This window comes from Eleutherodactylus coqui, chromosome 5, assembly GCF_035609145.1.
Source record: "Eleutherodactylus coqui strain aEleCoq1 chromosome 5, aEleCoq1.hap1, whole genome shotgun sequence".
Classification (NCBI taxonomy): domain Eukaryota; kingdom Metazoa; phylum Chordata; class Amphibia; order Anura; family Eleutherodactylidae; genus Eleutherodactylus; species Eleutherodactylus coqui.
The window spans coordinates 247371324-247399237 of NC_089841.1; the positions used below are offsets into that span (position 1 = coordinate 247371324).

Sequence of the window (27914 nt, forward strand, 5' to 3'; positions counted from 1 at the left end):
GCATGATGATGATTCTAGCCAGTTCCAGTCATAGATGAAAAGGATTGTACCAGAATTTCAAGTTATCCCCCATCCTCAGGATATAATATGCAAAAAGTGCCCCGGGGTGTACACCGGGCTTAAAATTGTCCAAAGGGCAAGAACCCCCACCCCCGGTTGAAGACCTCATTTAAATACAATTTTTATTGAACTAAATTAAAATACTAAGACATAGGAATGAAGATTACAAACCCCTGGCCAGCAAACCTGGGAGCGCTGAGCCACCTCTAATATATAGCATCCAATGCTGCTGCGATCGGCTGTATACTGTGCTTTATGGAGCTCTCCTAAATAGCTGCTGCAGACTAATGACTCAACCTAAGTATCGCCAGATCTGCTTGCTTGAGCTAAAAGAAACATAATCCCCCCCCCCCTCCTCCTCGACATAGTAGCATCCTCAGGGATTGCTAGAGCACAGTTGGGGAAAGCTGCGAATCGCACCATGACCCCATTCATTTTAATGACAGTGCGAGGTTGCAGGGCTACACAGTGGTCTTTGGTTGCACAACCCCTGTCGCAGCCAATGACGCCGTATAGCCATAGTCTTAAAGGGGTTGTGCCATAATAATGTTACCACTTGTTAATTGGTGGGGGTCTCCGCTGCCAATCTCGAGAACGGGACTCCGGTTCTCCATGTAAACAAAATCTTGTTTTGCAGTAGATCTTCTTTGGCATTGGACCAGATGGGCTAGTCTTCACTCCAGGCATTCATCAATGATCCTTTGGCCCCATGACTATGGAGCCAGATGTCTTCCTTTAGACTACTTTTTGTAGGCTTTAACCCCACAAGATCTACTGTTTTAAAGATGTTTTAACTCAGTTGACTAGCCATCACAGTTGGCCATGTTGAGATTCAACACGACTAATCATTTTGTTCTCAAGGGAGATGGTCTAGCAGAGGTTTGTTCCCTTCTCCCTAATGAGAACATGTATTATTGTATCTTGATGCCACCAGGAACTCCTGGTGGAGTCAAGATTGACAGGGGTGATGCCCCCTGTACTTGATTGGCTGCACATCTGGTAGGCCTGTAGGTCCTGTAAGGCCACTACCATTCCCAGCTGGCAGCAGTGAGCGGGGGATCGCAGCACGGCTGAACTGATCACGAATATGTAGGGGGGTTCAGGTGTAATAGCCTTTGGAGAAATGTGTGTGTCACAAGAACCTACACTCACCGTGTTTGTTTCCAATTAATCGGCTTTTCATGCTTTCCTTCTTTCTTCTGCTTTATTATCCTATCATATATAAATATCACAAATAGATGCAAAGAGAGTATCCAGCAGGCCAAGTATGTACAAATATGCCTCTCACTCTAAGGCTGGATTCACACGAACGTATATTGGCTCGGTTTTCACGCCGAGCCGATATACGTCGACCTCATCTGCAGGGGGGGGGGGTGGGGATGGAAGAGCCAGGAGCAGGAACTGGGCTCCCGCCCCCTCTCAGCCTCCTCTCCGCCCCTCTGCACTATTTGCAATGAAAGGAGGCGGAGCGGGGCTAGGTTCCAAGAATTAGCCCCACCCCGTCCCGCCTCTGCTCATTGCAAATAGTGCCGAGGGGCGGAGAGGTGGCAGAGTGGGGGCGGGAGCTCAGAGCACTGCTCCTGGCTCTTCGAGGCTCCCCCCTGCAGAGAGAGACGACGTATATCGGCTCGGCGTGAAAACCGAGCCAATATACGTTCGTGTGAATGCAGCCTAAAGGTCCTTTTATACGGGCCAATTATCCTCCAAATGCTCGTTTCCCCTCGTTTTGTCCCCATAACTAAGGCCATGTAAAGGGACCAACAATCAGCTGATGAATAAGCGAATGCTCGTCCATAAAAATGCTGCCCGGTGGTACATCTGTCTTTGTGAACAGGAAGACGCTCAGCTGACATATAAGGACGGACAATCTTGTAGTGATCATTTGTTTCCATAAGCAAATTTTGGGCCCATGTAAGCGGAAATTAACAAATGCCAATCGGCATGCGTATTAAATGGTGCCCATTACATTGGGATGAGAACTCGGCTTGTGTAGAACTGTAGCCAAGTTAACATAGCACATGTGCCTGTATGCTACAGCTATTAGTAGTTGGTTAGCGATAGAGGGATATATTCGGTCTGTATTTCTAAATCTATATTTATATATGATATTCTATATTGCAGGTTTAATATTTTTACCTTTATATACCTTTGTATTGTTTTAAATGAAATCGTGTGACGCAGAGTGCTAAAATAGGAAAATGCAGTCCTAAGCTCTCGCTCACGATCTGAAGGTTGCAGGTTCAATCCCTGCATGGTTCAGGTAGCCGGCTCAAGGTTGAATCAGCCTTCCGTCCTTCCGAGGTCGGTAAAATGAGTACCCAGCTTGGTGGGGGGTAATAAATAAATTACCTGAAAGCGCTGCGAAATATGTTGGCGCTATACAAATAACAAGTCCCTCCCCCTGATATTTATCTTGGCTACCCAGATGACTGTGCCTGACTGTGGATAATAATATGGATGATAATTTGGATCTAAACAATGGATTTGTGATAACTATAGTGGTGTCAGGAGAACTCTGCATCAGGGTCACTTGAGGTTTCCATCCTGGAACTTTGCCAATAGTTCACTATATTCAACAAAGAATTAAGGCCGATCTACACACAACGATAATCGCTCAAAATTCATTCAAATGACTGAAAATGAGCGATTATAATTGTTAACGTGGGCATCGTGCACTTTTCATTTGAACAATGATTTTAAGGTGAACCTAAAATCCATCATCCACTTTCTGGAGATAAAACAAACACATTTATCTTTTGGTAGACTTGCAGGCTGTTAACTCCGCGAGGGTCTGGCAGATAACATTGTAATCTGCAAACAGCCACAAGGAGAACAATGCAGCTGTGTGCACACAGCTGGGCGTGTGATTAATCACATGCTGGGATCTGCAAACAGCTCCTGGAGGCCTTTTTACATGCAAATGAAGATAAAGTGTTAATAACCATTAACACTTTATGCAAAAAGATCGCTAAATCTTTCAGTTGTTTGAAAGATTTTCTTTGTGTGTAAATGGGCCTTTAGGGTACATTTCAACGGACGAGCGAAATACTGCTTTGAGCAACTCAGAGCGATATGGTGCTCATGATCCTGAGATTTCCCTGTGATTTGCAAGAAAAAATACATTGTATTAGTACAGCCGCGTTTTTCATACATGTGAAAAACACAGGTTGTTTCAGTAATAAAAAAATTGCATCATACTCGCATGCACATCACAATTTTTGGCAGGTCCGCTGAAAATAATGGGCAATATTGCCCAAAAATGGGACATGCCTTTCTTTTTTACCTTTCTTGCAGCATTGCTGAGAGAGAAAAATCACTGATGTAAATAATAGACCCATTGAGAATAATTGGTTCTATTTCCGTGTGAGTTTTTTGTGTCTTGCAATGCACAAAATTCACAGGGGACAATCACCCATGTACATGCACTCTTAAGGACGAAGTCAGACCATCGGTTTTTGCGCGCGCCTATGTGCGCAAAAATAGGCGCGTCTGATAGAACCATTGGTTCCCTATGCTGTGTTCACATGTCCGTCTTTTACAAAATACTCACACCTGCAAAAGATAGGACATCCGTATGTCGGGAAGGTCCGTGCTGCAAATAAAGATTCCCTGTGGGGAGTCCCCTCATCACTGAAAAGGGGACTCCATGCGGGGACAAGGGGACTCCATGCGGGGATGAAGGAACCCCTTGCCGCAAAGGAACACGATGTTCTCCCAGCGCTGCTGCCACTGGCCCCATTGAAAGCAATGGGATGCAGGCAACCACTGCAATGATTTTCGGGGAAGAGCTTTAAATATAAGCCCTTCCCTGTAAATCATCCCTGGCTGTAGCAACTCCCCCGCCCCCCCCCCCAAAACATTAACTAACCTAGCAGCACTGTTGAGACTCCGGCGCTTCTTCTCTCTGGCTCCCCGTCTTCAGGTGGGTATTGAAAAATCCCTGCCTTCAGAAAGCACTGCCTCTGATTGGCTGAGCGCTGTGACCAATCACAGGCAGCGCTCAGCCATTGAATGACAGCTGAGCGCTGCCTGTGATTGGTCACAGCGCTCAGACAATCAGAGGCAGTGTTCAGCCATTCATTGAATTCAATAAATGGCAGCACTGAGCCATTCATTGAATTCAATGAATGGCTAAGCGCTGTGACCAATCACAGGCAGCGCTAAGCCATCGTTCAATGAATGGCTGAGCGCTCAGCCATCATTCAATGAATGGCTGAGCGCTCAGCCAATCAGACCCAGCTTTTTCAAGAGGCAGGGATTTTTAAATCCCCGACCAGGAGAAAGTGCTTTAGAGCTGTTCCTGGATGCAAGAGAGAAGATGCGCAGGAGCCCAGACAGCAGCAGAGAGGTGATTTTTTTTTTTGCACAGCAGCTAGGGATGATTTTCAGGGGAGGGCTTATATTTAAAGCCCTTCCCCGAAAATCACTGCAGGGGTTGCCTGCAACCTATTGCTTTCAATGTGGCCGGCGGCAGTAGCGCAGGCCCAATTGAAAGCAATGGGCACAGGGCTACAGTCATGCGCATTTTAAACATGCGTGGAGTGGGTTTTTTTTGTGCACATAGGTGCGCAGAAAAAAAAAGGCTCATCTGACTAAGCCCTTAAAGGGAATATATAATAATTTATATACTGGGAAATGCTCTTTAAACAAACAAAAACCAAAATCCGGCTTCACACGCATGCAATACGCATAGAATAGAACCCCTTGCTTTCAAAGCCCTCATTCACATTTCCCAGTTCTATCATCTATTAACATGTTCTATTTTTCTGCATATTTGCACACCGAGGTCTCTAAAGAAGTAAATGGAAAGGGTGAAAATGTGCGCACAATATGCAAGGAGATGCAAGAAAAACTGCGTAATTCCGCAGGTAAAAGAATACATCTGGAACTAATTAGTCATTTCAAGTTATGTGTTTGTTGGCTGCATGCAAATAAATGTGTCTTGTGGGCACAAAAAGTACAGTAAAATACAGCGATGCATGCGCAAAAAGCAACTGTTCATTCCGCAAAATCGCAGAATTCGGTAAAAAGATATCAGGGCCACTTCAGCCCCAACATGATGCCGGTTCCTGCAGGGTCAATAACAGACACTCACGAGCGCCTAAAGGTCTTGTGAACAGTGTCTGTGCATTGTGTGAAGAGTCACGGGAACTTCTTAGTTACACGCTGGTTAATGTGAACAGGTTTGTGATCTCACAGATGTGAAGCCCAATTTATTTCCGCCCCCAGCTTTAGGGTTTCACCATGTTTATATAAGATATCACAGCGCAAGCTGCCAGTCTGACATTCATAATGCGCAAGAGTTAGACACAGTCATGAACTATGTGCAACTCCTATTATAAACAACATGAGCTGGTGAACCTTATAGCAAACTGAACTGCTTATATAAGTTCTGCGCAATATTTTTCTATTTGTAGCCAATAAAATGAAATTGCTGGAAATGATCCTAAGAGTTGAGGAAGTGACCTGAATATACCCTACGGCTGCCAATGGAGATTCTTATTTACTCCAGTTCACTGTTATTCATAAGCAGGTGCCAGACTTATCTTACTTAAAGGGGTGGTCTCACGAAAGCAAGTGGGTCTATACACTTCTGTATGGCCATATTAATGCACTTTGTAATATACATCGTGCATTAAATATGAGCCATACAGAAGTTATTCACTTACCTGCTCCGTTGCTAGCGTCCCCGTCGCCATGGTTCCGTCTAATTTCGGTGTCTTCTTGCCTTTTTAGACGCGCTTGCGCAGATCCGTCTTCTCCCTTCTTCTCCCTTCGGCTCCGCTCGGCAGCATCGGCATTTTGGCTCCGCCCCCTTGTACGCATCATCGCGTAGCTCCGCCCCATGACGTGTGCCGGTTCCAGCCTCCTGATTGGCTGGAATCGGCACATGACGGGGGCGGAGCTACGCGATGACGCGAAAAGGGGGCGGAGCCAAAACGCCGATGCTTCCAAGACCAGCCGAAGGGAGAAGATGCATCTGCGCAAGCGCGTCTAAAAAAGCAAGAAGACACCGAAGTTAGACGGAACCATGGCAACGGGGACGCTAGCAACGGAGCAGGTAAGTGAATAACTTCTGTATGGCTCATATTTAATGCACGATGTATATTACAAAGTGCATTAATATGGCCATACAGAAGTGTATAGACCCACTTGCTTTCGCGAGACCACCCCTTTAACTAAATTCTATAAGGCGAATTCACGCCAGCACTAGATGCATTTGTTCTCCCTTCCACTTAATGGATACTAGGATACTCAAACTATCGCACGATAGCCCTAATATTGCATGAAAGCAAAATCCTACTGAAGATCATACAAAAAGGCATGACGGCGATAGTGGAATGGGGACTCCCTGATGCACAAGTCGGTTTTGGCAAAGAAAGGGGAACAAGAGACCAAATTGCAAATCACAGATGGATCATGGAAAAGGCCTAGGATTACCAGAAGGAGGTGCTTTATCGATTACAGCAAAGCCTTTGATTGCATTGAACATGACAAGCTGTGGTCATGCCCAAGACAAATGGGAGTCCCAGGAAATCTGGGGCAAAGCATAGAGTCGTTATATGTGAACCAAGAGGCTACAGTCAGGACCTCCAACGGTAACATGGACTGGTTCAGAATCGGGAAAGATGTACGCCAAGGGTGCATTGTATCCCCTGTATTGTTCAACCTGTATGCAGAGGCGATCTTGAGACAATGCAATTTAGAAGAATCCAACATCGGAGTCAAAATCGGAGGAAGCATCAACAATCTAAGATATGCAGGTGATATAAACTTGCTGGCAGAAAGTCAGGAAGATCTTGAAGAACTCATACAAAAAGTTAAATAAGGAAGTGAAGAAGCCGGCCTATACTTCAATATCAAGGAAACTAAGATCATGACAACAGCCGGTAATGGTACAGGAAAAATCAGAATGAAAAATCAAGAAATCAAAGCAGTTTAAGACTTCATACTTCTCTGATTGAAAATCGACCGTAATGAAGAATCAAGACCCGGACTAAAATGACGAATCGCGCTAGGTCACAGTGCACGTTAGAGATAGATAGATATGAGATAGATATGAGATAGAGATATAGATAGATAAATATGAGATAGATAGATATGAGATAGAAAGTTAGATAGGAGATAGATATGAGATAAAAAGTTAGATATGAGATAGATAAATATGAGATATGAGATATAGATAGATAAATATGAGATAGATAGATATGCAATAGATAGATATGAGATAGATAGATAGATGGATAGATATGAGAGAGATAGATAGATATGAGAGAGATAGATAGATATGAGAGAGATATGAGAGAGATACGAGAGAGATACGAGAGAGATACGAGATAGATACGAGATAGATACGAGATAGATACGAGATAGATACGAGATAGATACGAGATAGATACGAGATAGATACGAGATAGATATGAGATAGATATGAGATAGATAGATAGATAGATAGATAGGAGTTAGATATGAGAGATAGATAGATAGATATGGGATAGATAGATATGAGATAGATAGATAGATAGATAGATAGATAGATAGATAGATAGATAGATAGATAGATAGATATGAGTTAGATATGAGAGATAGATAGATATGGGATAGATAGATATGAGATAGATAGATATGAGATAGAAATATAGATGAGATAGAAATATAGATGAGATAGAAAGATAGATGAGATAGATAGATAGATATGAGATAGATAGATAGATCGATCGATAGATATGAGATAGATAGGAGATAGATACATAGATATGAGATAGATAGATAGATCGATAGATATGAGATAGATAGATAGATATGAGATAGATATGAGATAGATAGATAGGAGATAGATAGATAGATATGAGATAGATATGAGATAGATAGATAGATCGATAGATATGAGATAGATATGAGATAGATAGATAGATATGAGATAGATAGATATGAGATAGATAGATAGATAGATAGATAGATAGATATGAGAGATAGATAGATATGAGAGATAGATAGATAGATAGATAGATAGATAGATAGATAGATAGATAGATAGATAGATATGAGAGATAGATAGATAGATATGAGAGATAGATAGATAGATGATATGAGAGATAGATAGATAGATAGATAGATAGATAGATAGATAGATAGATAGATAGATATGAGATAGAGATATAGATAGATAAATATGAGATAGAAAGTTAGATATGAGATAGATAAATATGAGATATAGATAGATAAATATGAGATAGATAGATATGCAATAGATAGATATGAGATAGTAGATAGATGGATAGATATGAGATGGATAGATATGAGATAGATAGATAGATAAATATGAGATGGAGATAGATAAATATGAGATAGATAGATATGAGATGAGATAGATAGCTAGATAGATACATATGCGATAGACAGATGTGAGATAGACAGATGTGAGAGACAGATGTGAGATAGACAGATAGATGTGAGATAGACAGATAGATGTGAGATAGACAGATGTGAGATAGATACATATGCGATAGACAGATAGATATTAGATAGATAGAAACACTAATAGGAAGGGTTTTTGCAGTTACACCATCTTCCCTTTCTTTTTGGATAGGAGATGCCCATACATATTATGATTTGTCAGGATAGGCTGATGATGAGTTCCTTCTGAATGTCCCCCTGATGATACCTGTATGTGTATGGTGCAAGGACCCACCTCCTCTAAATGTTGCCTAAGAGGACAGTGGGGTGAGGCTGGACTAATACATGCAGTTTTTGTGCAGTTTTTAAAGCCAGAACTAGATCCAAAAAGAACAAATATAGAGGAAAGCCTCTTCTCTCCTGAGGATCAGCTGCTTGAATAAAAATAATCATCATGAAAGCCCTGAAGGGATGAAGGATACATAACTGTAAGCAGCAAACTGCAACATTGGTAAAGTCTGAACTATATATTTTAATCAATAGAATGGCATTTTGAAGTTCCCTAAATGTCAATCTACTGCGAGGAAAGCCACTTCACAATGTTCCTGGAGTTCAATTCCAGCAGAGAACACCAACATTAACTTGATATTATACCCATTTTGGCTGAAGCGCTAACATCTTTGTAAAATCGGACCCTGAGGTTATCTTTTTCCAACCAAGCAAAATAATGTATAATAATAACAAGCTGGAACATAATCTACCCAAAAGTACAGGACGACCAATAGGAGGTCTCACAGTTGTCTCTTAATACCCTCAATCAATAGTCCTCAAAAGAAATCCAGGCCATCAGGAAACGTGCGCACAAATGCAATTACTGTTGGCTTGAGTGGCCAAGCACTAATGTGTCTACCACTATCCCGAGCCCAGAAGCATTATAACATGGAATGACATATGCCCAGTCATTTATAACTAGCAGACTGTATGTCAGAAGGGGTTTAAGACCACTGATACTAAAAGCTTAAATGAAATATAGCACTGAGGTCCATACTAATAATGGTTTTCTAGAGCATTCCTTCTATGTGTACACTGATCAACTGATCAACTGGCATCACAGCAAAGAAGTACAGGGTTATTACAAGTTATCTCCCGGATGTGCCCCCTTAAACCGACGTTTAATGACACTCAGATGTAGAAATTTGATATCAATGGAAACCGAAGCTCAAAAATGTTTTCCCCATCGGAGGTGGTCAGTGCGGCCCCCTTTGTCACTCGACTCACATCTAAGCCTGTAGTCAAGTTCCTGCCATACATGTTGTAGCGGATCATGATTGACTGATGCAATGACTTCGAGGATGCATCCTCACAGATCTCACATGGTGGGTGGTAAGGGGGGCATGTAGACTCCTACTACTCCAGAGAGGAAAATCATAGGGTGTAAGGTCTGGATAACTTGGAGGCCATATGCTCCATGTAGATGGGTGGGTTTTCTTTCCCTCAGATTCTGACATTACGTTTGCTGCTCGACAGCTGGAAGGTGCTTCATCACTAAACACTAGAGACTCCATGAAACCATCACTTTCCATCAGAGTTTGCAGACTCTTGCAGTAAGAACAACCCCTCGCTTTGTCATCCGGTTTCAGGGCCAGTAACAATCGCAAATCAGTAGGGATAACATTACAAGCGTTTGCATAGAGTCTTCCCCACAGTCGGCTTTCCTGTTAAGTGACTGACAGCTGTGTATGAGTGTGCATACAGAAGTAGCTGTCAATCACTGGTAGCTCCGCCCCCTGGACTCTTCAGCTCAGAATGTGCAGAGATATAAATGAATATACAAGTTATACTGACTCTTCCCCCATAAACCTATATATCAATCTGCTCAGCTCCGCCTACTCTATAACATGATGTCTGCAGTTTGGGTAGCATGTTTCAGCTGACAGACAGACTCCCTTTAAATACGGTTATATCGCATTATTACAGTGAAATTCCAACAATTCAGAAAAAGCTTGATGGTGGTCCAAATAAAACTGCATATAGCAATAAAGTAGTAGATATAGTAGAAGAAACCAACATAGTAGCTGTCTGTCCCCGGCTCCATGAAAAAAGGAGAATCTGCTCTATTTGACACTTGTCCCTTCCTATTGATATAACTTTCTAAAGCCTTCACTACTGCATTCTATGACATGACCCCTCTGGAAAAAGATGATGGCGAAGACCTCAAGACTGGCAGATTTTCAAGGGTACTGAATATTTTATTGCTCCTTTAACGTATAGAAGGCAGAGCATTAGGCTGTATTTACACGGGCGAGTGCGATATCAGTTTGAGAAACTTGGACCCATATCACGTTCTTAAAGCCGCAATTTTCATAGCCCATGCAATGCCTTTTGCGGGAAAAATCACATTGCATGGCAGTACATGCAATTTCAACATGAATTTTTCACATGTGCGAAAATCGTAAGTTCTTTCAATAAGAAAAATTTAAAAATTGCATCACACTCACGTGAAACCATTCAATAGCGCAGGGACGATGCTATGCTATGGCAACTGGATACCAGACACTAGTGTCCCGGCCTGCCATCGCTATTGCAGTACAGAAGTACTAATGCATTATCATAGCAATCAGTGCTTTTTCTGGTAAAGTCCCCTACAAGGTCATAAAAAAAATGTAAAAAAAAAAAAAAAGTGTAAAAAATAACAGAAAAAAAAACCTTTTTTGTGTACTTTCCCTGTTTGTATAGAAAAATAAAAATGAATTTTAAAAAACCCACATATTCGGTATTATCGTATCTGTTACGACCTGTACAATAAATTGAACATGCTATTTATCCTGCATGGCAAAAACCATTTGAAAAAAACTAAAAAAAACTGAGGCAAAATGCTTACTTTGTTCATTTTGCCTCCTAAAAAACGCAATAAAAGTGATAATAAAGCTGTTTGTATGCCAAAATGGTACCAATAAAAACTACAGATCGTCACCCAAAAATCAAGCCCTCACAGATCCAAAAAAAATATTAAAAGTTTTACAATACATTATCTGAACCCAAAAATGGTACCCATAAAAACTACAGCTTGCCACGCCTTCATACGGCCGTGCTGATGGAAAAATAAAAAAAGTTGTGGTTTTTGAAAAGTGGAGATGAGAATCTCTAAGAAATCTTTGCATCCTTTGGGCCAAAATAGTCCGTGTCCTTAAGGAATTAAAGGAATTTTGCTGCATTACATGTAGTCGTGAATAAGTACTGATTGACATTTTTATAAGACGCCGTTCACATGACGGAACAAACATTTTAATGATGCATCCGACATCAGAGCATGCAGACTGACTGGTGATAACCAAGTTAATGTCCTGTTATAGAGGAATTCAATCTGTCTTCATGACAGAGGTTCCTGGCTTGTTCTCTTTCCTTCCTCTTCATATCTGGGAACAGAACTGTCCCTGTATCTATGCCAATCAATGAGCTAGTAGTCGAATATAAACACATGTATTCACGAAGCATGTAGGAAATGGAATATTGCACCAGTACAGCTTGTTTTTCCACTTAGTGCCACTCAGTAGACTTTATCTAATTATGAGTGACATCTCTGATTGAGGGGCAACATCTCAAGGCATCAACAGGCTGAAGATGGAACAACATTGTATCCTAAGGAGGTTCATTCTTAAAGGAAGCTCTTTAAGAAGAGGTAGACCCTATAAAGATGGAGGCCCCAAGTCAAGCTTCAACAATTCTCTATACAGATGATTCAATACAGGGCTTACCTCTAGCTCTAAATTAGCAAACCATAAGGTCATGTTGCACTTGTCACCTACAAGAGATTCCACCAACACAACCATAAAGATAAGCCCATCCAATTACTGAATGACTTTTTTTTACTCCACTTTCAACAAGAACGACCATGACCAAATACACAATACGAATACACAGACAATGGGGGGGAACGGGGGTGTGTGGGGTGTGTGACTGTCCTGACCTCTTCAGAGATAGATGGGCTGACAACCCAACCCATCCGCCCCTGAAGCCTCAAATTTATCCACAGCCTCGGTCACATGGGTCCTATGCGGGACTCAAAGGGCCACCCTTGGCACCTAAATTGTGCCAATCGGCAACCAGACATGATAGGTCAAAACAATGACCAATCAATACCTACATCTCCAAGGGTAGAAATCTGCTTGGAGATGTGATTAAGTGGCAGGAAAATGCCCGCCAAAGCTAAAAAAAAAGCATCCACAAGAGATGTACATACTCCCATGTGGATCCCTTCCTAAAGTGCGGGCTCCTGCCAAAACGATGTCTGCCACCCTGCCTGGTATCATAGCCAACAGGCTGAACATCTGGTCTAAGAGACTCAAAACATTTCCTGTAAAAAAAAACCCTTGCGTGATTTGTGCTAATGTTGAATGGATAAATATAATGAAAGTCACAGAAGTAATGCAATAAACTCACGCTATCCTCGCATGATAAGAATTCGATAGATCGCTGTAATTCAGTATTTCATGGATACCCCCCCCCCCCAGCCATGCAAACGTGACATACTGACTTAAATGCTCAACGAGCAGTAATATTACAAAACTGTAAGAGGTGCAAGTAGTACTCGCCTAAGGGCCTTTTACACGGACTGACCATTCAGATTCCCGTGTTCATATGAGAATCTGAATGTCATCGTTCAGTGTAAATGCACGTCGTGACTGAACGGCAAACAGAAATCTGTACACTTCTCATTCATCATTCAGTTTCTGCATGCAGAGATCTGAATGACGGATCGGCCCGTGTAAACAGGTAGTATCACATATGAACAACTGCCTGTTTACTGTAAATAGAGGTGGCGAGCCATAACGATCCCCGGGGCTCTGCCTCCATTCACCAGCGATAATCGTACCTTTAAAAGGGCATTTTACCCTTGATGGGTCGTCCCGTGTAAAAGCACCCTTAGGCTGGGTTCACACGGGGCGTAATTGCCACGGAATGTCCGTTCAGACTTTCTGTACGGACATTCCGCTAGTGGCTTTTTATCCTAGGATAGCCAGCAAAGTGGACGAGATTTGCAAAAATCTTGTCCACACACTGCACCCGATCCATCGTGGTCGAGCCACGCTGAAATTGACATGCCACACGGAATTTAGAGGCACGGCATTTCAATTCTTTCCCCGTTTCCGCAGCTGCCTCTCTCCTCTCTATGGGGAGAGATGGCCGCAGCAGAATGCAGGTGGCGAAGCCGCTCCAAAATCCTTGTCGAAAGGCAGCGGGTTTTGAAACTGCATTTCTCCTGTGGAAATCTTGCAGGATTTCCGTACGGTCATTCCGTGAGATTTCCCCTGATTTTCTGTCCCGTGTGATCCCAGCCTTAAAGTGGTTTTGTACAATCTGACTGAAAGTTATCATATTACTAAGTTTGCTCTGTACAAAACACAACTTCAGCTCATATAGCGTGCGCTTACAACTGCCTGTCCTTCTTCAGTTCCCTTCACCATCTTTCAGGCTACAACCTCACATGCAGCAGTCTTTGATGCAGTATTTGGGGCCAAAGCCAGATGTGAATGCAAATGAAATTGGGTGTATTAACCCTTTCCAATCCACTGTCTGACCTCTGAAGACATTATGATTTAAAGTTGTACAGCTCCAATGTTGGTAGACCTCCGTCGGGATTCTCTTACTGTATATTGCCAGCCTCTCTGCTGTCAGAGCCTATCCAACGTGTCACCTCATGCAGTACTGGCTTTAGCCAGCATATAGCGCTGTTGTATAACGGCAGAAAAAGAGTAAGACCCCTAGGAAAACGAGGATACAATTTGGATAGGAAAGGTTTAAAGGAAAGATTGATCATTGGATCCACTTATGGCTAAGGGTCAAAAAATGTGCTCATGGTTTTGACTCAAATACTGGATGCCACGGCGCAGCTGGCACCAGCAGGCTCCCTATACATGTGTGGATCCAGTCTGAAGTCTCTCAGTGATGTTCCTTAGGAGCGAGCAATGTGCAAGATTTTGAAGTGATTTTGAGTGGATGATGTAGTACTGTAGGAGAAAAGAGGGATAGACATGGGGCGAAAGCTCGCACAGACAAGAGAGATGGTCCGGCCCGCCCACAAGACTGGTTTGCAAGATGTTACATGTGACACGGAAACTTTTTAAACGATTCCTCAAGTGTGCTTATATTAAGAGTCATAGGAAAATAAGTTTTGTAAAAGTGTATAGCTGATAATTTTATCACTGGGCTTAGTTTACCATAGAAAAAAAAATGATGACAGGTTCCCTTTAATTGTCAGTTTGTCTCAGGAACCTTCCTTTGTTACTCTCATACTCTGAACCTTGGTTTGTTTATTAGCTTTTTTCTGTCAAGCCCTTTCAGCTACGGACGGTTTGGAAATCTAGTTGGGTTCCAACTGTTGGGTTGCCCTTTTTGGGGCGGATGCTCCGCTTTGTTGGAAGGTCCAGTTACGGCATATATAGGGGAAGAATTTAGGTTTTGCTTCTCTTCCTACCTTTCTATGTCACTTTTGTACTCTGAACCTTGGTTTATTAGTTTTTTTTCCTGTCGCGCCCTTTTGTCTACGAATGGTTAGGAAATCGAGTTGGGCTCTAGCTGTCGGGTTACCCTTTTTGGGGCGGGTGCTCCACTTCGTTGACAGGTCCAGTTAAGGCAGATATAGGGGAAGTACTTAGGTCTTTCTTCCGTTTCTATCTGTCTATCATGTTGTTTTGCACCCTCAGCATATTCTCCTGTATTTTGCACTTCATTCAGTCTGTCCATGAACCAACCCTCAGGATCCGTTTGTCAGTTTTGCCTACAGGACTGAACGGACGTGACATTGCACTCCAGTTGCCATGTGTACATCCAGTCTTATACACATTGTACATTTTCTCCTAACAGAGAAACGTTGCATGACTGCAGCATTTTATATCAATTCGGGGCTAATTCCATCACTCCCATCGATAAAGTGCGCTCGCCTGATGGGTGTGCATTTACTGGTGCATTAGGCTTGTTTGCATACTTTATACATGTACAACTATCAGCAATACTAGGAGACTAAAGGGTTAATAATAACGTATAAGGAAAAGCTTTTTCCTTTTGGATATGATCCCAGTTTTGAAGAAACCCACACTTTACTGCGCCAACTCTGCCTCTGTGTGGGAGGCCAGTCTGAGCCTCAGATTCTACCTAAATCAAATGGATTTTCAGGTAATAAATAATAGTGGGGATGCACAGGTACCTGACGAAATACATTTGCCTCTGCTATTTCCTATAAGGGCCTTCCCACACAGGCGGAATATTTCCGTATTACATAGCTAAAAACGCAGCTAAATCTGCTGCTGCGGATTCCCACTCCTGTTACCCGCATGCATACGTATATGCAGATTTTGGTGTGGAGTTTTCTACATTTTTAGATATATTCTACCCTTGTGAAAGAGCCCTCATGTGGCTTTTCTCCAGTTCGCCTTTTACAAGACCTTTTTATGGCTATAGTGATGATAGCAATGCAGGAAGCTTTTCATGCAGCTCAGATTATAATTTAATGCAATGAACCATGATGACTGTTCAATATGATCAGACATTCTTGCTTGGATTAACACACGACTATAAATTTATAGGATCGGTAAAGACTGCCCTGGAATAGAGAATAGAGGGCATGGTTTATTTTTAAAAAAAAACCTTAAACTTTAATAAAAGCCCACACCACTTAAAAAACGTGGCCCCTGTCTGGCCAGTCCATGCTCCAGAGTGAAATCTACTCTCGCTACCAACCGGTGTGGATTTCAACGATAATTTAAATCTGTTTCTAGTGTAAATTCTAGTAAATCTGATGGGCCCGTTAGGACACACCCACTTTTTTTTTTAAGTACCATCCACTCCTTCTTAAAAATAGCAATGAGTGGGTTGCAAGAAGGTCCAAAAGGCACAAATTTTTGCGACACTTGTACACAAAAAATTTGGAGTACGACAGTTCTTAAGCCCTTAAAGGGGTTGTCCCGCGGCAGCAAGTGGGTCTATACACTTCTGTATGGCCATATTAATGCACTTTGTAATGTACATTGTGCATTAATTATGAGCCATACAGAAGTTATCAAAAGTTTTATACTTACCTGCTCCGTTGCTGGCGTCCTCGTCTCCATGGTGCCGACTAATTTTCGGCCTCTAATGGCCAAATTAGCCGCGCTTGCGCAGTCCGGGTCTTCTGCTGTCTTCAATGGGGCCGCTCGTGCAGAATGCCGGCTCCGTGTAGCTCCGCCCCGTCACGTGCCGATTCCAGCCAATCAGGAGGCTGGAATCGGCAATGGACCGCACAGAAGCCCTGCGGTCCACAGAGAGAGAGGATCCCGGCGGCCATCTTCAGCAGGTGAGTATGAAGACGCCGGACCGCCGGGATTCGGGTAAGTACTACCCGGTTTGTTTTTTTAACCCCGGCATCGGGGTTGTCTCGCGGCGAACGGGGGGGGGGGGGGGGGGGGGGGGGGTAAAAAAAAAAACAAACCCCGTTTCGGCGCGGGACAACCCCTTTAAGGACAAAATGTGGTAAATGTATGGTGCTTGGTCTTGGGCTTTATTCCCGGCTGATAGCAAACATGCGGCGCGGGATTAAAGCCTCTGCTCCTGCAATCAAGCAGGAGTCAGTCAGGTTCTCGGCTGTCAGACACATCTGAGGACCCAGAGGAGAAGGGAGGAGCAGTTTTCGACTGCTTCTGCCTTCCCCTTTCCAAGCTACACAGCACTCAATGAACGCTATGTACTAAAGAGTGAAGATGGAAGTATTACCTCCACTAGGTGACCCGGCGATCACGTGACTGCCAAGTGCCCTCTGTCACAGAAAAGCTACAGGGTTCTAAAAAACCCTGATCAACTCCATTAGTGACTGATGTCACTGTAGGAGGATGTTTTTCCCTGTAACTGGGGCTCCTATGGAAAACCCAGCTACAGTGAAAAAGTGTGAAATAAATTAGAAAAACAATATGAATAATAAACTTATATGTCCATGGGTTACATAGATGGTAACAAATAATACAAAAATAAGTAAAAAAATATACAGAATAAAATAAAGATATATACCTAAAAAAATAAATGACCCAAAATCGACGCCAACCAAAACAAAGCTGGGTTAAAAAAGCTTTTTACCCCAGTAAAACTAAAAACAGAAAAGAAAAAAAATTGTGACAAAAGATATAAAACAAATAGCCCTATATGTCACAGAAAAAAAATGCAACAAAAATAATTTTGGTAGCTTAAGAAAAAAAAAAATAGGGCAATAAAACCACCACATGGGTAAAATCCCTAAAAAGTGTCTGGCCCTTAAAGGTACAAAACACCCTTGTCATTAAGGGGTTAAATTGCCCCATAGTGTGCAAAGTTAATATATTGATAATGCTAATAAATAACATGACCTCATACCTACATGCATGTACCGATTTGTAAAGATATCCATTCTTGGCTAATTATTTGCCATTACTACAAGGCCCAATATGGCCCAATTAAAGCATTTTTTGTAACCTGTCCCCAGTCATCAGCTGATAGCTCAGTGACATTCCATGAACAGGTTGATTTTATGATTTGCACAGTTAGGTTTTGCTAAAGTTTTTTCTAGCTGCATGAAAATTCAATGAAACGGACATTCCTTATTCATTCCATGACACTGTCTAAAGTCCAAGAATAAAATGAAACAGCATGAATGGTTTGATCACGGTAATACTGCAAGTATATAATTTTAGCTAGAAACCCCTTCAGTGACTGAAGACGCATATTTCATCCACTTGGAGAAAATGAGTTAAATGGCTGAACACTGATGGAAACAGATTTGGGTTGGTGGAGCTTAATGGCCACCCTGAGCTGGCTTCGGACAGTCTGATGACATAGACAAGTAGTGGGATTATCACCTTTCACTTTGTCGCGTGATGGGCAAAGATTACAAAGGGATACTATACTATATCCAAGCTTCATATCATCTGGCCATGCTATACAAAAATGAGGTATCTTACCCGCACACCTTGATCCATAGTGAGACATAGAACTTGCCAAGGTGCCGTGTACCTGAACATTGTTCCCAACGTTCAAGTGAAAGCCACTGGTGGGTTCAAGTAGCAAGCACTGGTCAGGAGTACTCGCTGCCGATGGACATTCCCTTGGATACAGCTCTCTCAACACGATCGGCTGCAATACTAATGCCTTCCAGGGAGGCTAAAGAGAATTTTACAGCCTACGAGAACAAAACTTCCATATGCACTGAAGCTAGAGTAACTGTGAAAGTAATGCAGGATAAGGAGCTTTCTCTCAGGAGGAGCTTAGATCAAACTCAATTACTATAACCCCTTGAACCTGCCGGCCTCTCTTACAGGCTCTAATTCTCACAATGGCAGGTAATGCTAAAACCAAGGCCTTTGTTTCCTGGTGGTCATGGAATTATCCAATTCGCCACCATAAGGGACATAAAAAGAATGGATGGATGGATGGATAGATATGAGATAGATAGATATGAGATAGATAAATACATAGATTTGAGATAGATAGATAGATAGATAGATAGATAGATAGATAGATAGATAGATATGAGATAGATAAATAGATAGAGATATGAGAGAGAGAGAGAGAGAGAGAGAGAGATGAGAGAGACAGAGAGAGACATGAGAGAGAGATAGATATGAGAGAGAGAGATAGATATGAGAGAGAGAGATAGATATGAGAGAGAGTGATAGATATGAGAGAGATAGATAGATATGAGATAGAGAGATAGATATGAGATAGAGAGATAGATATGAGATAGATAGATAAATATGAGATAGATAGATATGAGATAGATAGATCGATATGAGATAGATAGATATGAGATAGATAGATCGATATGAGATAGATAGATATGAGATAGATAGATCGATATGAGATAGATAGAACGATATGAGATAGATAGATAGATAGATAGGAGATAGATAGATAGATAGATAGATAGGAGATAGATAGATAGGAGATAGATAGGAGATAGATAGATAGAAAGGAGATAGATAGATAGATAGGAGATAGATAGATAGATAGGAGATAGATAGATAGGAGATAGATAGGAGATAGATAGATAGATAGATATGAGATAGATAGATATGAGATAGATAGATATGAGATAGATAGATAGATATGAGATAGATAGATAGATAGATATGAGATAGATAGATCGATATGAGATAGATAGATAGATAGATAGATAGATAGATAGATAGATAGATAGATAGATTGGAGATAGATAGATAGGAGATAGATAGATATGAGATAGATAGATAGATAGATAGATAGATATGAGATAGATAGATATGAGATAGATAGATAGATATGAGATAGATAGATAGATAGATAGATATGAGATAGATAGATAGATATGAGATAGATAGATAGATAGATATGAGATAGATAGATAGATATGAGATAGATAGATAGATAGATATGAGATAGATAGATAGATATGAGATAGATAGATAGATATGAGATAGATAGATAGATATGAGATAGATAGATAGATATGAGATAGATAGATAGATATGAGATAGATAGATAGATAGATAGATAGATAGATAGATAGATAGATAGATAGATAGATAGATAGATATGAAAAAGGTAGATCTGAGATTTTTATTCCAGGCTCTCTCGAATACACTAAAGCACAATGGGTAGTGTAAGGCATCTACTGTACTTACAAGGCCCGACTCCGCCTCTTTAATGTTATAACTGTTTAATTATTTGCACATTCTAATGCTGCTGTTACACTGAACGATTCTCGTTTGTACGAATGAACGAGTCGGTGAAGGCCTCTCCAGCTCTTTCGCTCTCATGCAGCCTGTTTAGAAGGGCAGATTCATTGTTGACTTATTCAACAAGACTCATTTAGTGTTTTACATAACGAATGTGAAACACTAAACGGGAAGTGAATGAGCCAACAATGTTTTCATGTCTGTATAAAATAAACGACGAGCGAGAAGCGCACAACTCCCAGTCATCGTTCGGTCGTTGGCTCGCATTTAGACTGAAGGATTATTTTTCACTTTCACTTGTTTGAACAATAATCAGCCCATTCACACGGGACAGAATATTCCGCAACAACTCTGTTATATATACGGTCCCGGAATTGCACACAAAATGCCTGGATTGGCCCCTTGTAAAAGGGCCCTTAAATTTCAATTTTGAGCTCTTCAGTGTAGGGCTGTTTGAATGTATTGATGAGGATGAAGGATCTCACATCAATTCTTAGGGATATGGTCTTGGCTTCACCTTGTATGTTTCTCCAGAGCACAAAAGACTACATAGTATTGTGATGAGCCTGTCCTCAGTAGGCATGATCTCTAGAAATCTCTTCCACTCTTACAGAAAGTACTAATATTATTATTGGCTTTAAACAAAAAAAAAAATTCCCTTTAGTTATGACTGTATAATCACAAAGTTCCATACAACATTTCACAGGATAGGCCATCAATAGCAGATTGACAGGGGTCTACTCCCCAGAACTTCTGCCGATCAGCTCTTTTTTAAGCTAACATGTATATGCACAGAGCTGATTTCTGCAGGACGCAGACAGCTCTGTTACCGCTGCAGTGGCCAGACTAGGTATTACAGGTAAAGCGCCTATTCACTTTAATTGTAACCTGCAGTACAAAACTTGGCCACTGCAGTGGGAACAGAGCTGTGTGCTTTCTGCAGATATCGAAAAGATAGCTGCCTGGTACGGACTCCGAGTGGTGGACCACTGCTGATCTTCTACCGATGGCCTATCCTACGGATAGGCCCTACAGTAGTTTGAAACTAGACAACCCCTTTAAAGATCCTGTCAGATGTTACTACAAGGTGGAGCTCCTCATGACATGTTTGAAAATAATAACTTGTAAAGCAGAATCCCATTTTAGTTGATGTAAAACAGATACTATTACCCTGATACTGACCGCTGATTGCTTACTGGTTTTGTGCTCTATCATTGTTGTTACAGTCTGGTTTTGTTTGAAGGCTTGTTTACTCCTAACCCCCTGACACAGGAAAATCACCCGCTACCCTGCTGAATGGCTGTTGACCAGTGGGTAATTGTTCCCTTCTCACTAAGTAAGTGTGGGAAGTAAGGAAGGGATATATTTTACTAGCAGCTGCATACAAGTGGCAGCCTCTAAACTAACATTCCTTGGAAGGAATGCCTGAGGTCACGGAGGGCAGCTTCATATGTTGAAAGGAGTCAAGATTCCTTCTTCATTTCTCCCACTGAAAACATCAAAAACATTTTCGCCTGATAATGCTGACCTTGTTCATTTCATGTGACGGCGGATCGAAATATTGATGATAATTAGACTGACGGAGTGACGGGCGGCACAACAGGGGTTAAAGGGAATACATCACCTATAGGTTTTACTAATTACAACCAGATAGCGAAATATATTCCATTTTCTAATCCATTTTTATTTTCTGGTTGTATCTTTTTTTAATTCTACTCTTTGTAAATGACTCTGAGGGTCGCCATCTTGCCCGAAGCTACATTTAAAGGGGGCTTCCAGGCAGCGCCAGCTGTCAGGGCCTGGATACACCGAGGTCGGAGCCGTAGTTGCTGCTCTGACCCCTTTGTAGGGATCGGCACTTGTAACTGCAGGCACAGCTCTGACTGAAATCAATGGCACACGAGCCTGCAATTACAAGCACAGCTCCCATTAATTTCAATGAGAGCTGCGGCTGGAATTACGAGCGCCGGTAACTATACAGGGTTCGGAGGAGCAGCAGCTTCTGCTCTGACCCCGGTGTAGCCCAGCACTGACAGCCAGTGGTACCTAAAATCCCCTTTACAACATTTAGGCCTTAGTCACATGACTGTATGTACGAAGCTATTTAGCTGCGACCAAAAATCGTGCAAAAATCGCGACCATCTGAAGCATTGGATTTTTCAAAAAATTGCGACGGGAAAAATAGCCCATGAGAGACCGTTTTTGGTGACCGATTCTATACGCTGCATCTAAAGATAGGATGTGGTATTTAACACAACTGGACGAAAACTTACGTCCTGTGGATGTCACGGGCCCAGAAGCAGGAGATGGCTTTGGCTGACAGACAGCCTCCTGCTGCAACAGTGGGGATCATTGATTTTTTTTTTAAACTCCTACTTTTCCCACAGTCCGTCCGGGGGTCGGACGGTTTCCATTGACTTCAATGGAAGCCGTCCGTGTGGAATCTGCAGGAAAATGGGGCATGCTGCGATTTTTCTGCTCGTATGCATGAAGAATCATTTTTGCATTGCATGCTATAGGCAGTATTTGCTGCGGAATCTGGAGGCGGTGGCTCATCTCTAGTAGCAACCCTAAGGGGCAATAGTTTGAAGTGTTAATGCAGACAGGCAATGCCCTGTGATCTGGTGTGAAGCCTACATCATTGTAAGTGTGCCTGCACTTGGGAACAACTCCAGAATAGTGTCTATGGAACCGCTCGGTGATGATGGCGGGACGGGGATGTGCTAACATGTATTATAATTAAGTGAATGCTTTCACACTATCTTCAGAAGTCAGAAGGATAAGTAAAGCACCGGAGCCAAAGGAACCCGATAGCATAACTGTTTGCATAAAAAATGTCCTTGATAGACGTGTCCTGGATATACTCACTTGAGAGACGGTGACACACTTTTATGTCATTTAGCGAGCATCTCAAATGACAAGAGATATGTATTAATGAGGCTTGTTCAACTCACTCCAGAATATAAACTAGTCGGAGGAGATATATTATGTTCTTCAGTCTTCATTATTTCATGCTGATATATAAATTTATAATGTGCTCTACATGTATTATCAGAATGACGGTATATGACGAGGGTCAGGAGCGGTATGGTTCCTCCTTATGGAGAGCACCTTCTAGGCGCAAGTAGACTTAATGTAAAAGGCCAAGCATGCTCCTCTGGGACATTTAGTATGCAGATGAGAGATGCCTCTAGGCTGCCACCTAGCTTTGGTTTATATTCCCAGTCCTGTTAAAGGATCAGACATTGGTTTACTAGATTACTGATTTCCTGAGCAGGACAAATAACTGAAAAACATTTCTGCCAGATATATGTCAGATGACACAGGTCTGTATATGGGAGCATGTAGTGGCAGACCATTCAAAGTGCCCATACTGCCCCCTGTCTACCAGTGAAAGCACCTACGTTGGGTACTTGAGCATCACAGCTTGACTATGAAGCAATGGAAGAAGGTGGCGGGGACTGATGCATAACGATTTCTTTTACATACAGTAATGTGGATGGTCAGGTGGATGCATGTTACGGATATGGATAATAGATGACACCAGGATGCACTATGGGGAGAATGGGGAAAAGCGAGAGTGTTGTGAGCATGCTCTGTGATGTGTAGAGGTCAATGTACAGGGTGGGGAGGAGATGAGCTGTGATCATCATCTGTTGTGAATAGTGGATCCTGTCTAATACGAGGGGCTGCTGATAAGTCTTTGGCTTCACCCAGAAAGAAACGATGAAACGTTACATTTATTCCACATCCTCTCCACTGATGCCAACACACTTCTTACATCGGGATTCCAAGTTCTGTAAGCCTTGCAAAATGAAAGATTTCGGTTGTGCCTCAAACTAGTCATCCATAGCAGCCATGGCATCAGAAATAGTGTTTACTGTGTTAACCCCTTAAGGACGCAGCCCTTTTTTTTTTTCCATTTTTGGGTTTTTCCTCCCCCGATTTAAAAAAATCATAACTCTTATTTATCCTTTCTGTCGCCGTCTTCCGACAGCCATAACTTTTTTTATTTTCCGTCAACATAGTTGTGTCGGGGCTCATTTTGTGCGGGACGTCCTGTAGTTTCTGTTGATACCATTTTGGAATACATACAACTTTTTACCTCTTTTTACATTTTTTCTTGAAGACAGGATGACCAAAAAAAGCACAAATCTGGCGCTAGTTTTAGACTTTTATTACTTTTTATTTATTTTTTAATAATTAGTAAAACTTAACATTTATTTGTACTTTTCCTTTTTAGTCCCCAGAGGGGACAAGTCTTTCGCTGCTTTTATCGTTCCTGCAGTATGATGTAATGCCATAGCGTTACATCATACCGTGATCTGACAAGCAATCTATCAAACCATGCCTGATATGCACTTTCAGAAAGCCCCCGGCTGCCGTGACAACCACACGACAACTCGCAATCTCATCATGGGGGGACGTACAAGATCTCCGAATATTGGTCGGGGCATTTAAAAGGGTTAACAGCTCCGATGAGCGGCACGGCTTATCGGAGTTGTTGTTGGCGGGTGCTGGCTGTAAGAACCACCCACAATGAATGGAGCGGGATACCCCCGCAATCTCCCTTCATACATACCCCGAAGCTGCAGGATGTAACTGTACATCCTGTAGCATTAAGGGGTTAAAACTACTGAAATGACACTGACACTGCTCAGTACTGTTGAAGACTGTTAGGGAATGTTAGGAAGCAGAATCTGCTGTTTTTGTCACGTGTGGTGTATAGCAGCGCTCTCCACCCACCAGCTTAGGGAAAACTGACAATTAGAAATAAAGCCCACAGAGGGGAAATCTTGTGAAAGTTTCATATACAAGTCATATAAAAGGCAAGAAATAAGAGTTACTACTCATGTACAAACACATACCAACTTATTGTGAAAAGTCATCTTAAGGTACAGCTATGCTTTTAAGTATAGAATTTCTATGTTTTAGTACATTTCAGGTGAGGCACCCTCAGGTATGCAGATAATTTGCTTTTATCATCAGGAATCAGGAGGAGTACAACGAGTCCAATAACAAACCTAAGGATAAGAAGTGCGGTATTGGATTGGAAGGGAGGTCAGCTGACATCTATTCTGCCAGTGAAGGAAGTGGCTTGTATAAGTGTATTGTTTGCTTTAGCGAGCTGTAAGCGAGCCAGAGAGGAAGAGATTCTTGTCGTATCTAAGGCAAAACACAAAACAAATTCTACCGTCTACAGATGCACAACAATAGCTGCAGAGCACACTGGGACCCCGGCACGTACAGTCATACATCAAAGTATCCAACGTGGACATCCTAGGTGTGTGGCAATGTCAGCTGAGGTGACACTCTGTGAACTGCTCATATCAATGACATTCGGCAGTGTGACACTATGGGTACATTCACTGGCAGCAGACTTGGTGCAGACTTTTTTTGTCCCATTCATCTGAATACATGGGATAGATTTTGCAGTTGCAAAAGTTTTTCACCAAAACTGCAAACTATATAAGTATATATATATATATATGAAATCGATGGGACCCTAGCTTGCACTACACAGGAGTCGGAGCAGTGGCTTCTACTCCAAAACCCGACACACCTCTTTCCCTTTAATGTATATAGCCGGCATTCCCTGTCACTGATGCCGACCAACGCATGCCTCCACCCATAGCTTCGGTGGAGACAAGAAACACCAGTACCGTGTATATATCGCAACTGATAACTCAAAGACGAATTCTAAAGAGATCTGATTCATAAATATTCTGCAGAGAAAAAGTAAGAGAAGCAACAAATCATATTCCAGCTTTAAATGGGTTTGATGAGTCTTGTGCAAATTTACCAGAGAGCAGGTAAGTGCACAAAATAAATACAGACTCACATTTTGAATGTGCCACTGTTCCAGCAGTAATGCTTTGGTGCATCCAATCCGGTCCTGGAAGCTCCTGCAGTGGTCATGTGCTGTTCATCATTTAGCTGACCGCTGCAGCCAATCACTGGCCTCCCTTTGCATGAATGATGAACTGCACCTGACCGCTCTAGGACCAGACTGGACCCAAGTGGTGGCAGATGTAAAGGGGAGACAGGCTGTTTTCTTTGCGACTCTGATAAATTATCAAAAGGGCTGGAAAGCCCCTCCAGGCCGGCTGTACACGGAAAAGTACAGTAAAATACGCCAATGCGCGCACAAAAACGCCTAGTTCATTCTGCAAAAATGCTATACTTATGTGCACGCAAATACGCATACGCTCATGTGAAGCCGCACTAATTTAGAATAGCTGACTTAAAGGAGAGATAGGAGATCTGGTTGGTTGCAGTGCGCCACAAGGACACTTCTGGTCTCCACCATGTTTGTCATCTGTCCCTAAATTTCAGGACAGTCCATAAATAACTATACGTTTTTTTTTTCCACTGTCTGTAAAAAAAAAAAAAGATGTGTTTTTCAATTTCCTTATTAAGCCAGAGGAGATCGTACATTTTATGGCTATAATTACCATTTCACTGTCCGTAGTGAATGCTGCTAGCATACTGTATTCATATTAGTAACTGAGCTATACACACTTGGATATCACTTCTGCTCTTTATGATTTATTATGGTTTTCCAGTGTGTCTGTAGAAAAGGGTCGTTTGTCTGTAGTTTTTGGATAATGATCGATAACACCCACCCCCCCCCCCCCCCCCACCCCAAAAAAAATCAGGTTGGCGACCCTGCGGTGCACTAGTTGTCTGCATATCACCTCTAATGAAACCTCAGAGTTGCTTTAACCAAAGTTTCCCCTTAATGTAAACTAGAAACAAACTTACTTTCAGGTATTCATGTGGCGTGCCCCCTATACATTTGTTTGCCATTTAAATGGGATCTTGTTTATTTTCCATTGTAGAAATATCATTTGTAATGTTAAGCTTTCTTCTGTACTTTGCAGACGTGTTTATACTTCCAGATCAGACATGGCAGAACACCAATTTGCACAGGATACAAATGATATTAAACAACTCTGGACTTCAACCACAGCAACAGTGTCACATCCATGCAGGAGAAAGCCATGAAGCCCTGGATGGGTGTCTCCAGACAGGACTAGAACTGAAGTAAACTAGACAGTCAGTCTAAAACCGGACAGACACAGACAATGTGAATACAAACCTTAGAATACTTTCCCTAAACAAAAGGGACATTGGTGGGCCTCTGCCTGAAAGCAGAGTGATCGTCCCAATAAGGACGACCCCACATCTCTTAGCTACTGGATGTAGTCTATCCCTGGTTGACAATAGATTAAAGCTGCACCCAAGGACAAGGCAGACAGGGAACACTGCCATATCAAACACACAAAACGAGACACGGATTTTGGATCCGGACACCTGTGAATGGAGGGGATTCGGGTATCCAAATGCCTATGGATGAAATGGACAGACGAGATAATGACTTATAGCATCCACCTACCAATGGCCGAAGGAGAACTAACAGGAAAAGGCTCGGACATCCGCCTACAGCCTACGGATGGGTAGGACACACGAATATGGAGCGGGCGTCCATGAACAAATGGACTGAAGAGCAAACAGACAAACTAACAGGCAGACTAATGGACGGGCTGACGGACAAACTGACAAAACACAGCATAGCATGCATGCATCAACTGGATCTAGATGAACAGAGCTCAAAACAAAGAGACAGACGGAACAGGAACCAGACAGACTGAGCTTTGGCAAAGCAGCATGAACCCCACAGCAGATATCGGCAAAATGACATGGCATGATGATATCTCTGATTGGTCGACCAGAAGAACTACC

At 42.2% G+C, this 27914-nt stretch overlaps 1 protein-coding gene across 5 annotated transcripts in view; it reads right to left on the reverse strand.

Moving 5' to 3' along the window:
* Nucleotides 1-27914, reverse strand: part of PALM2AKAP2 (PALM2 and AKAP2 fusion) — a 251641-nt gene that overhangs the window by 42743 nt on the left and 180984 nt on the right. The window lies entirely within an intron of this gene.